Raw genomic sequence first — 12525 nt, 5'->3', positions numbered from 1 at the left:
AAACTGAAATATAATTTTCTGTCTGAATAAAAACTCAATGCTACGTTCGACGCGGAGATCAAAATCTCATCATTCCTATCTTCCGTGTACTTAGCAAATTGGGAGCCATAATACCATTACATCCTAATTAACAAAATACCAAGAAAACCTAAGCTTCTTTCACTAAGCCCCGTGTAACAATTTCACATAGCGAACATACCACAACATAAGATATCGGTTACGAACCTCTCTTCAAATTAATTTCTCAACATGTAACTGTATACTTCATACAGCAATTTAAACAGAACCAGCGTGATTTCAACTTTATACTCATAAACGTACGGTTCATATTGAGATGTATATGCATTGCTGGAAAGGGGTTAGTTTCCTGCTTCAGAGTTTGCATTTCAAGGGGTAATATAGGCAATTTTAATGTCATTAAGAGCTTAAAATCTTAGACGGTATTACAGAAATGTAAGCGCAGATTAGGTGGGTCACTGATAAGACGGTTACCTGTCGGATTCGTGTTTATTTACACTTGCATTAGGTTCATTTTGATAAACAGTAATCCGGTAATGGATGTTAAGATTAATGTTCAGTTTTGGGATCAAGGTAGGTGCGTGTTTTACCTTACTTTTTTTAAGATAACTTATGGCTTTGAAGTCTTTGCGCGTGTTTTAACACCGATTTCGTTTCATGTCAATAGTTGAGAAGCAAAATGTTTATAAGTCCTACTATTCTTTATTTAGTTAGTAGTTAGTATCAGTAGTAACAATGCTTACGGTTTAGTAGGCCAGTGAAAGGAATCAAATGTTTACAATTAATTTCATCTCAGTAAAAAATGTTCATGAAAGAGGTATGGAAGAATTATAGTAATAAGCATTCTATAGTCTTTACATACCCCCATGGGAGACAGGCGTGAGGTTATGTATGTATGTAGGCTATATAAATATGTTAGAGTTAAAAGGAAAATAATTTTATAGACTTGTCACCGCGGTATAGAAGCCTAAATCTATTAGATTTTCTTCAATAATACAGACATAGTATAGTATTGTATAGACGGTTCATTGTCCTGTTCTACATATATGGCTTCTAAGAAAAAGGCCCTGGTTTCGATTCCCAATTCCTAAAAAAATGTCTTTGAAAGAACGTAACCTTAGTAAATCAAATCCATTTTTTCCTCTTAATTTGATTTCTCTATTTGGTCTCAGATCATTAAGGAATAATGATGTATATTATTTGCGTAATAAGTTCGAAAATGGTGAAATTCAATACTAAGTTACAAATTGCTCTGTTTTCGTAGCGTTTGTTCCTTTTGTTTACCTTAAGAATTTGGATAACGCTTGTTTTAAGTACAACATAAATATTAGATTTTTGGTTGTGACGTTGTAAATAATGTTTTTGTTCCTCTTCGTTATTGTTTAGTGATATATAATACAACGTGTGGTTTTGTATTCGCTTAATTTTCAAGGAAGAAACTCGGATATCGATTCTCTTTACATGTATGTATTATGTATAATTCATCACAGTGCGGGACACACTTCACACCCATATAAGTGTGGGAGAGCCATGCTTCGGCACGAATGGGCCGGCTCGACCGGAGTGATACCATAGCCTCACAGAAAACCGACGTAAAACAACGCTTGCGTTGTGGAACAATGGTAGATTGTATCTGGAATTACACATAGACTTTTTATTCCACGGGAATACAGGCGAAACTGCTGGCAGAAGCAAGTAATTTATAAGTATAAACGTAATTACACCTACACATACAAAGAACAATAATATCAATAACTTCAAATTAAACTTATAAATAAAGTACTTACTTTGATTGAAAGATAAAAGAACAATGGTAATAATGAACACGTGTTTCTATAAACAGAATTTAATAATTTAACAATAATATTGTACTCAAGGCAAGTACTTACACTTGCCTTTCTCATTGAGTACATAATAAACGCGTGCCTACAAACTTGAGTAGTTGCAAACAATACGTAACATCGAACTTGCCTTTATTAATAGTGTATCGATTCTGGATTGCTACAATAAGTAGATGAGAACAGAAGTAGAAGTCTACTTGCCCTTACATTTTTTTATGATATAAGACGTTAAAGAGCCGATTGATTACCTGATGCTAAGGAATCTACGCCATCCATAGACACCAGAGGCGTTATAAGTATGATTCCGGTGTTTTGGAGGAGGTTTCGAATTTGAGGGTTGTTCGGGATTTGACCTCCGAGTCATTATTTGAAAACGCTCTCACATAACGAACACAACGCAAGCGTTATTTCACATCGGTTTTCCGTGACGCCGTTATATCACTTCGGACAAGTTGGCCTATTCGTTCCGAAGCATGGTTCTCCTACACAGAGAATTTATCTATTATATAAAGAATTATTGTTTCATGCAACTATTTAAATTGCGCTAAAAGTGCAGCTAAGGCATACGTATGCTTAAGTTTCATCTTAAAAGTTAATTTAGTTAACTTTAATTATCTTAAAAAACTTAAAAAATAAGATATTATTAAGGCATCCGAAGTGATTATTGTTTACAAATTTGTCCCTATTTGCTTTTTGGAAACACGAAGTATTCTAAATCCTAATAATGATCTAATACATACACACATTCTATCACCCAAAATAACCTTTTTATATGGTTAAATTTCAATATTGTCACAATATTTTTTAGGACGAACCATTTTCATTAAAATCCGTATTTTTCGCCGTGTGCAGTGACATTTACAAATGAAATATCGGGATATATGCAACGTCATCTTTTTCCAAATATAGTCGGAGACGAATCCAATCTCGTATATGGGTCACCTTTCATCTTACATCCCGTGCCTTTGTGCATATCTTTTTGATAAGGTAGGTATTGCAATAATAATAATTGTTTTGGTACTACAAGTATTGATGGACAGATTTCTTCAGCATTTTAATCAAATCTTTCTTCGTCGCTTTATAATACGGTTGCCAACAATTTTTGTCGCAATATAGAGTTTTTTTTGCAAATGTGATCTAAAAAATATAGTACGCTTCAAAAAATTATAGTACTTTAGGAGGAAAGAATAAAAATTAGAGTTTACTGGTCTGAATTAAATAATTAATTTGTAAAATGTAAAAATATCTGTATTCCATCAGTTTCATTTATCTTCAAAGTATTTTGATTAAGCAAAGGCCAAACTATTTTCAAATATAGTACAACACTAGGTATATAATATAGTACGTTTGGCAACCCTACACAATAATAAGGTAGGTAATAATAAAATAATTTGAAACAACCTTTACAATAGTTAACCTTAATTGTGTTGTGGAATTTCTAACCTTATTTACAGTGTGGCAAAAAGGAATATTGAACAGCCGGTAATCGATTCCCTGTTGACCATTTCTCAAAAATGGCTTCGATAAATGAGCGTCACTCCAGAACAGGATATTACATTGATGGTTCAATCAGCCGAACGCCCCTTTAAATGGCGGATATCTTCATACTACGGTTTAGCTATAAATTCTGTATATTTCTACGAAGCAAAGTGAAAACGGTATTTTCTTTAAGACTCTCTTTATACGACGTGTTTGTTTGTGCGTGTAACGTATACGTGAGAATATACATTCGTCTGAGATAAAAATAATATAAAACCAGCTACGTTTGTCGCTTGATGTCCTAATCAACTATTCAGACCATTCATGCTTTTCTTGGCAAAGAAATGTGTCTAAAAATATCTTATCTAGCTATTTGTATACTCTTACTAAACGAGAAAATAAGGTTATGGAAATATCTTCATCAAATTGTATGACAAGAAAGAAGTACATATGTCACATAGATTACTACTTGTACGTCCAGTTATTACTATTTATTATTCTAGCAGTTGATTATATGTATTTCGAGTGTTAGGGATCGTTCGTAACAGAATTTGATTTGTAACAGAAACGCTACAGTCTTGAAAAATAAAATATTCATTTAGTGACAGTCTATCTGGTAGATTAATGAAAATATTGAACACATGGCTCGTCCTTCCTTATTTATGGAATGAAACGATCTATACTATTAGTATATCTATTAAATAAATATTTATTGTTATGTATAAAAAAAAAAAAAAATAGTATTTCAGATCTTTATGACTATGAATATGATTATAGACTATAAATATGATCCTAAGCTGCGGGCTGCCTAGCGGGTTACCGGCTGCCTAGCAGGAGTAGGAACTGTCTGGATTTTCGGCCCGCCCAATTACATGACTTTTCAGAAAAAAAGACTACGAATATGATCGTTAATTAAAACTTAGTTTCGTCAATTTTCCTATTTCAACAAAACAATAACTTTTCATTCCTCGTACCTCATGCTACTGCTACTACAACGAAAAGTTATAAAAACGTCGCACTCCACAAAACACAATGTAATCAGTAATCACAGTAGAACAAAAGTATCAGACAAACCACGAAATAAGGACAAAGGCTCACAAAACACTTCAGCCAGCACTTATTCCATTCAATCAAACTTGGCTAATTGCTGGCGAGCGAGCGGTCATTTTACTCCACTAGCCATCAGGGAGGCACGCGATCGCATGATTAGGAACCTTTGAACAATATATTACTTAAGTAAAAAAACCCAAGCTAATGGACCTAATAGATTTAGAACAAAATGCTGGAGATACGGATCTACCACCATATAGTACCAATTACGCACTGCCTAAAAGTACTTCGTGAATTGTTTTGTCGTGTTATGATTTTATGAGGTTGGAGAAAACATTTTTCTTCTCTCTCATTCGTTCCTTTTGTTATTTTATATGTAGGGTATGGAATTCGGGACGGGTTGTAAAATAATACTGGTGGATATCAAACTTGTATCGTGGAAAGAGATCGTGTTTATTTACTTGTCTTGTCGGATACAGGTGAACGTTAACATTTAACGCGTTATTTTTGCTAGTAGTTACTATTTTATGAATTAGGATCACTGTGTCGTGGGTGCGTTTACAAACATACAAGTTCACATGAACCCAGACCCGTAACAACAATTTGGGGATCACACAAAGAGTTGTTCCGTAAGGGAATCCAACCCGCTATCGGTTGCACGGCAGCTAGTTGCACAGCTACCGCATCAACCGTGCAGTCGAAATTTATCTATAAAACATATTTAATGTTAGTATTTTTTTAAAACGTTGCCCATCGCTAATATTTTCGCCTGTGTCGTGGATTTGTTTATAAACATACAATTTCACATTATGCATATAACACCAAGACCCGAAACAACAATTTATGGATCACACAAAGAGTTGCTCCATGCGGGAATCGAACCCGCTACACGTTGCCCAGCCACCGCACCAACCTTAATTATTATTAAAATTAATTAAAATAAAAATTAAATTAAATGATTAATCTTAAAATTAATTTTAAGCGTATGTAGCGACCGGAGTGATACCACGAACTCACAGAAAACCGACGTAAAACAACGCTTGCGTTGTGTTTCGTTGCGTAAGTGAGGTTATCGGAGGCCCAATTATCCCTATTCCCAATCCTCGATTCCCTAACCAGTCTTAAATTCCTAACCCCCAAAAGGAGGACCGTCGTTTACCGGCTTATGCCATAAAAAATGATTAACCAATGGTAATCGAGTCATTAACGGTTTCATAATAGTCAATTTCATATTCTATGCATGCACATAATTATTGTCGGAGTACATTACACTTTTCGTCATTTGTCTTATTATATGTATAGTTCCATTTATTATTCAATTCGAATGTCCGTGGAATTAGAGCAGTCGCCTTGACCGACATCGGTCGGAACATCATCATTAGTTTTCATGTTTTATATCGTGTTTATTATTTACTGTAGGAAGCTTAAAAAGTGTGTAAAGATAACAATAGATGGTGTTACTGTAGTATCTATCATATGGACATGAAATATATACCATCTGTCTTGGTGGTCCGGTGGTTTAAGACGCGCTTCTCATGCACGAGTGTGCTTTCGTAACCTAACAATGGCAAATACCAATGTGACATTTTCTGTTATATGTACTTTCTAAGATTTTTTAGACACCATTGATGAGCGGTAAAAGAAAACATCGTGAGGAAACCTAGGCTTATAATTTCTAATTATAAGTTTGAAATCGTCAACCCGTATTGAGCAAGCGTGGTAATTAATGCTCAAACATTCTCCATCCGAAAAGAGGCCGCTTAGGCTGTTGATGTGATATGCACATGAAAGTAAGGCATAATATTATGTACCTATGTATCGTCAAAGTAAGAATATATTGGTAGTTGTTCTAAAATACATATTACATACAAACTGTAACGGTTTAATAAATGTATATTGTTCTCTAGAGCCGAAATGGTATCATTATAATGTTATGCTAAATGAAATTAACGGCTCCGGTACCTTTATACTGAAGTACTAATATACCATAATAGTAATACTTTATTGTGAAACCTAGGTAAGCTTAGTAGTAGGTATATATTATAATTCTTGACATACTTGACTTTTCTCGCCTTGTGTGTGGCAAAAGTCAGTGAGTGTCAGACTCTAACTGGCTAAAAACCACCCCGTTCCTACTCCTAGTTTTCGAGCCGGAGCCCCAGTAAACCCGCTAGGCAGTCCGCAGCTCCATATATTTAAATGCTATAGTAAAATTTTGAATAAGGCGCATTAGCCTATGTGCAATACTAAATGCGACTTGTTTTGATAAATGCTAGAGTTCAAAATAGAACAACACGTAATAAAAATGTCTATGTAACAAAATAAAATATGTAACACTGTGATTGGAAACTATGGGATGTAAAATACCATTAGGTAAGAATACATATTTCTTTCTTGTAATAAAAAAATATATTAGTCCTTTTCCTGCGTAGGCTTCGGTACAATTTAGCGTCCCTCTGAGGTCATAAAGCGTCGAGTATTCCCTAAAGACTACTTTATTGGTCAAATAGCAGAAAGGCCAACCAGGAACTTGACTGAGTTGAATTTAAAAATAGAATTTATCTCTCATTTATAACCACAAACAAGGCACCGTTTTGTTCAAAGAAATTGGTATGTATATTTGGCCAGTATTAATTAAAATTTGAGATTAATTTTGTATTTTTTTTTATTTAATTTGTTTATACGGATTTTGTGTACTGGACATAAATAAATGAAATATTTTTTCTAGTGTAATAAACCTTGGTTTTTTAAATAATCGAATTACTATTGTTTTTCAACAAATAAAAAATACGTTGGTACTAAATGCTCTGAATAGCCATTTTATTGGTGTATTGACGAATTTGTGAAGCAAAACAAAAGCTCGAACAAAACATTTTTTTGCGAAAAGAGAAATTCAGCAGTAGAAAAACGTAATAATAATTTGTGTATACATTTGTACATTAACGTTGTATACGTACATATTTCTAGGAATAGGAATTACATAACAATAGGGTGGGATTAAGCATAGCTTTAGGCATTATGTAGTCAGCCTAGCTCAATATCGGACCTACACACTGTTTAGTTTTGTATGTTAGTGTTGTATACATCAGATGCATGTAAACAGTTAGAGCGGTATGTATGTATGGGTGTAAAGATAAATATGTCTGTGTAATGCTATCTTGCTCATATTATAAGAATAATGAATAATTTAGTTTGTATCGGTCTGTCTTGATTAATGTAAGTGAAAATTCATAGTTTGACTGCTTATTCAGTGCGTTAGTTATCAATTGCGACTACCGACAGACGGGGCTAAAGCAAAGTATTCTATAACAAGGTTTTTAAAACTACTTACCACATGTATTTGGTACCATCATTGGTATTTGAGCATAGTGCATACCAATTGATCAATTTATTCTTTGTACATGGAATTTGATATCGTAATTCTTAATACTACTCACCACATGTATTTGGTATCACCACTGGTATTTGAGCATAGCGGAATACATGGTAATATATGGAATTAAATACCATAATTGTTAAAAAAGTTACATTCAATATGTGTCCCCTCGTCCAAATACGAAAGCCATATTAAGGTCAGCTATACATTAGTTCAAGCAGTCCATGTATGGCAGACGTAAATACAAACAGAGGTCAGATATTAAGTACCTATATAACAACTGAGTCACCCTGCTATTGTTCACATACAGCGGGTCATTAACAATCTCAATTTCATGGGCATAATCAACGTTGTACTATAAATTAGGCTAGGGTTGTAACAGGTCCAACATTATACCTGTTTTCTATTACTGTTATGTAAAAATAACAATTCTTTATACCTGTTATTAAATAATGAAGGTATTTTCACAGCCCTGTTAATGCAAATAATAGACTATTATTTGAGTTGTGATTGAACTGTGACTATGTTTGTAAATTGAGCTAAGATTAAATTTGTCAATGAAAATAACATGTTATCTTTTAATACCTGTTCCTTGTACCTAAAATAGCAACTGTTATTTATACCTGTTATGATAAAATATGCCTCACGCCTACCATAAATATAAATTAACATCAGCTAATGTAAATTATAGTGCACGCAAAATATGACTAGGAAATTGTACACGCGAGTAATGGTAACTTTGTGTTGAGTGCATGTTATTATTTAATCATAATGTTCTGTGATAAGTTAGTGGGTTGTTACTCTAATATAAGTGCATAATTAACTTGGCTAAGTAAATTAAAGAGTGGGTGCAATTTTTATTGTATGGTTGGCGCAGTGACTGGGCAAACAGGAGCTACTCGTTATTTTTATCGATATAAGTACTTAATGGTAGTTTGTGAGTATCTATATTCTCTGGCTACGTGTATGTATATATTGGCATTTTTGAGACAGATGAAAAAGCTTGTCTTGGATAAATGGTATTGAAATATATAGAGTGGTTTTATCATAACTCTGATGTATTGCTATACAACTCTAGATTATGTGTGATAGGTACTTAAATGAGAATTTTAAAAATCCCAATATATTTTGTTCAACTAGTAACCCCTTAACAACTTGCGAGTTTTTTTTTAAACATTGAAATTCCGAAAAAGGAAATATTACAGGATCATTTCATTGTTGACGTACATTTCCTTGTACGTCTGTCAAGACCCTTTTCTCGGGAACACGTAGAGGAAATAGAAATCAAGTCGAAATTAATATATGAAACATTCATACCTGGTTCCTTGGAATTTTGGGAAAATGTTTTTGAAAATTGTAAGTTGGAGGTAATAAAAGGTTAATGTAATGTAGATAAGGTTATATGTCGATGTAAAAAGAGAGGAGAAGTAGGTGTTCGCCCACAGGTACAAGGACTTATTAGGGAGCAAGTAATATGAAGCAAATACAAAGAGGAGATGTCATAACTGAATTTCCCTTTAACATAATGTGTGATACTTTACGGGGAGCGTGGTACGCTACAAAGCACCAACTCTTCTCCAACGTACAGTCCCATACTACACATACGTTGCCAATAGTCCACATTTGGATGTATCACTTTTTACTTATAATATATGACGAAGGAGAAATCTACGTGGTGTTTTGAAAAAGTGTGACGTCATCATTGCTGACGTCACAGTTGTTGTTCTCACGATGGTCACCCATTTTGGGGCTTAGAAAAACTTCACGAGTACTGTAAACTTAGTTTATTCAACTCCCAGAGAGGTCCGTACTGTACGGCGATCGGAGTGCAACTGCCACGATTGCCTACAGTGCGGGCGTATTTGGGTGGTTTTCCGAAAAACTTTAACTTTTATTTAACAAATCATTAATCTCCTGCGTTATTAAGCATCGCGGTAGCTTATTATCATCCTTATTTTTATTGTATTGGTTGAGAGCAGTGTCACAGCTTATTTTATTGAAACCAAATTTTGTGTTTCAATCGGCAGAATTGTTAACTTTTGGTTGAGGATAATGACGCCGTTAACATTTTGTGATTTTTTTCGGAAAACAACCCATTTATAGGACTCGGCGCACGAGCACGTGCTTACAAGTTTTAGGTTAAGTATTGAAATTACAATGATAACGTTAATTTTACATCGTGTTAAACTTAAAATAATCAACTGATGATTAATAAACTGATTTTTAGGACAATCAAGTGAATTAACCAAACTTATTCTACTTTCTCTGGATAATTGATGTGGTTGCGCCGACACGGCCATACTGACAGGCGGTGCGCGCTCTGCACCAGCCTCGTTGATTTTTTTGTTGATTCTCGTAGGTTCTCGGTGATTCTCGTAGGTTCTCGGTGATTCTCGTAGGTTCTCGGTGATTCTTGTAGGTTCTCGGTGATTCTCGTAGGTTCTCGGTGATTCTCGTTGGTTTTGTTATGTTGTGATGTGATTACCTGTAGGCAAAGAAAGTATTTTCTCTGAGAAGGATTTCTGTTCATTATAAATTAGTTGTTAGTCTCGGAGGGTCTCGTAGAGTTCTCGGAGGGTCTCGTAGATTTCTCGGAGGGTCTCGTAGATTTCTCGGAGGGTCTCGTAGATTTCTCGGAGGGTCTCGTAGATTTCTCGGAGGGTCTCGTAGATTTCTCGGAGGGTCTCGTAGATTTCTCGGAGTTTAATTTGGAATTTTTGAAATTTGAAAAGAGTAATTAACTATGCAATACTTATCTGTTTATTCTGGTGGGTTGTTTTCACTCTCCATGTCGTGGTTTTGATGTACTTGCGGCTGTTGATTCGTTCCAGTTGATCAGGTGGAAGAGCTGATGATGAAGCGGCTGGGGTAAGGGCTTCTTGCAATCCCACTTCTGATGACGAAGGAGAAATCTACGTGGTGTTTTGAAAAAGTGTGACGTCATCATTGCTGACGTCACAGTTGTTGTTCTCACGATGGTCACCCATTTTGGGGCTTAGAAAAACTTCACGAGTACTGTAAACTTAGTTTATTCAACTCCCAGAGAGGTCCGTACTGTACGGCGATCGGAGTGCAACTGCCACGATTGCCTACAGTGCGGGCGTATTTGGGTGGTTTTCCGAAAAACTTTAACTTTTATTTAACAAATCATTAATCTCCTGCGTTATTAAGCATCGTGGCAGCTTATTATCATCCTTATTTTTATTGTATTGGTTGAGAGCAGTGTCACAGCTTATTTTATTGAAACCAAATTTTGTGTTTCAATCGGCAGAATTGTTAACTTTTGGTTGAGGATAATGACGCCGTTAACATTTTGTGATTTTTTTCGGAAAACAACCCATTTATAGGACTCGGCGCACGAGCACGTGCTTACAAGTTTTAGGTTAAGTATTGAAATTACAATGATAACGTTAATTTTACATCGTGTTAAACTTAAAATAATCAACTGATGATTAATAAACTGATTTTTAGGACAATCAAGTGAATTAACCAAACTTATTCTACTTTCTCTGGATAATTGACGTGGTTGCGCCGACATATAATTGTGCAGAGTCACATTATGGCATCTCCTCTTTGCACTTGCTTCATGGCAAGTAAGTGCCATCATCAACGTGGTTAATAGCCCTTGTTAACACTTTACTGCTAGACTATAAGCGCTATATTTGTCTTAATTTCCATGTTTGGTAGAAAGGTAGAAGATGGCAGTTTAAAAAGTTTCAGTTTATTCGAGAACACTGCTGCCCAGAGTCTATCAAAAGTGTAGTCCATTAGTCGGCTCTTGGGACACATAGATGGTGATAAATGTATTCTATACTGTCGTTACTACACGACTGATTGGTTACAAACTATTGTTTCAATTGGATTAATAATAATACATAGTAGGTACTGACTGAAAATTGTCTCGCCTCTGTGGAATAATACTAGAACTACCTTTGTAATATTGTAACTGGCTTAACCAATTTCGGACCAAACAAGCCTCTACCTTTGAAGTGTACAATTATTATCTCTTATGCTCCTATTTCCCTAAGGATGAGTCATTAGGGCTATTAGTGGGCCTTGTATTTAGGCACACGTCAGGCCGACCCGTCAAAGTTAGGATATTAATGAGCCAGTCACAACTAGTTGGGAGTTTGTGAACAATACGCCGCCGGATCACATTAACTATCGATGTAGGCCGCATCTGTGACTACTATCAATCTGTAATTATAAAGGGAATCTTATTATATGGTGATTTTATGGGAATCTTTAACGATCCTTGTTTACTTTGAAGATGTGTTATATTAGGCTAGAGTATTCCCTCAAACACCAAGCTTTATCTTGTAGTCAATAAATACTGTCATTTATTATGTTATGGCATTTACGTGATACTCGTAGTATATAGTACTAATAACTTAAGATTTTGGTTGATTATCACCTTAAAATATGAACATTTATTCGTACATACACAATTTGAAGTGGAATCCAGAAGGTATAATCACTATACTAAAATAACATTAAAATGAAGTCCTCATAACTGCAATTAGAACAGCACTCTACCGCGTTATAAAAATAGAGTCTGTCAGAACGTCGAGTAATTCTCGTCCAGTTCCCCTGCACAAGCTCACTGAATACCAAACGTGGTACAATTAGTGCACTGTCACTAATTAGTGACACTGTGTTCCTGATTCATTTGCAAGGTGCGCATCATACACGGACCTTAACAATGTACCAACGTTGCCATGTTCGAACAGATTTCAACGCAAAAGATTGATTAAATTTCGA

The sequence above is a fragment of the Spodoptera frugiperda genome, chromosome 28 (assembly GCF_023101765.2).
Source record: "Spodoptera frugiperda isolate SF20-4 chromosome 28, AGI-APGP_CSIRO_Sfru_2.0, whole genome shotgun sequence".
NCBI classification, from domain to species: domain Eukaryota; kingdom Metazoa; phylum Arthropoda; class Insecta; order Lepidoptera; family Noctuidae; genus Spodoptera; species Spodoptera frugiperda.
This window is presented reverse-complemented; position numbering follows the sequence as displayed.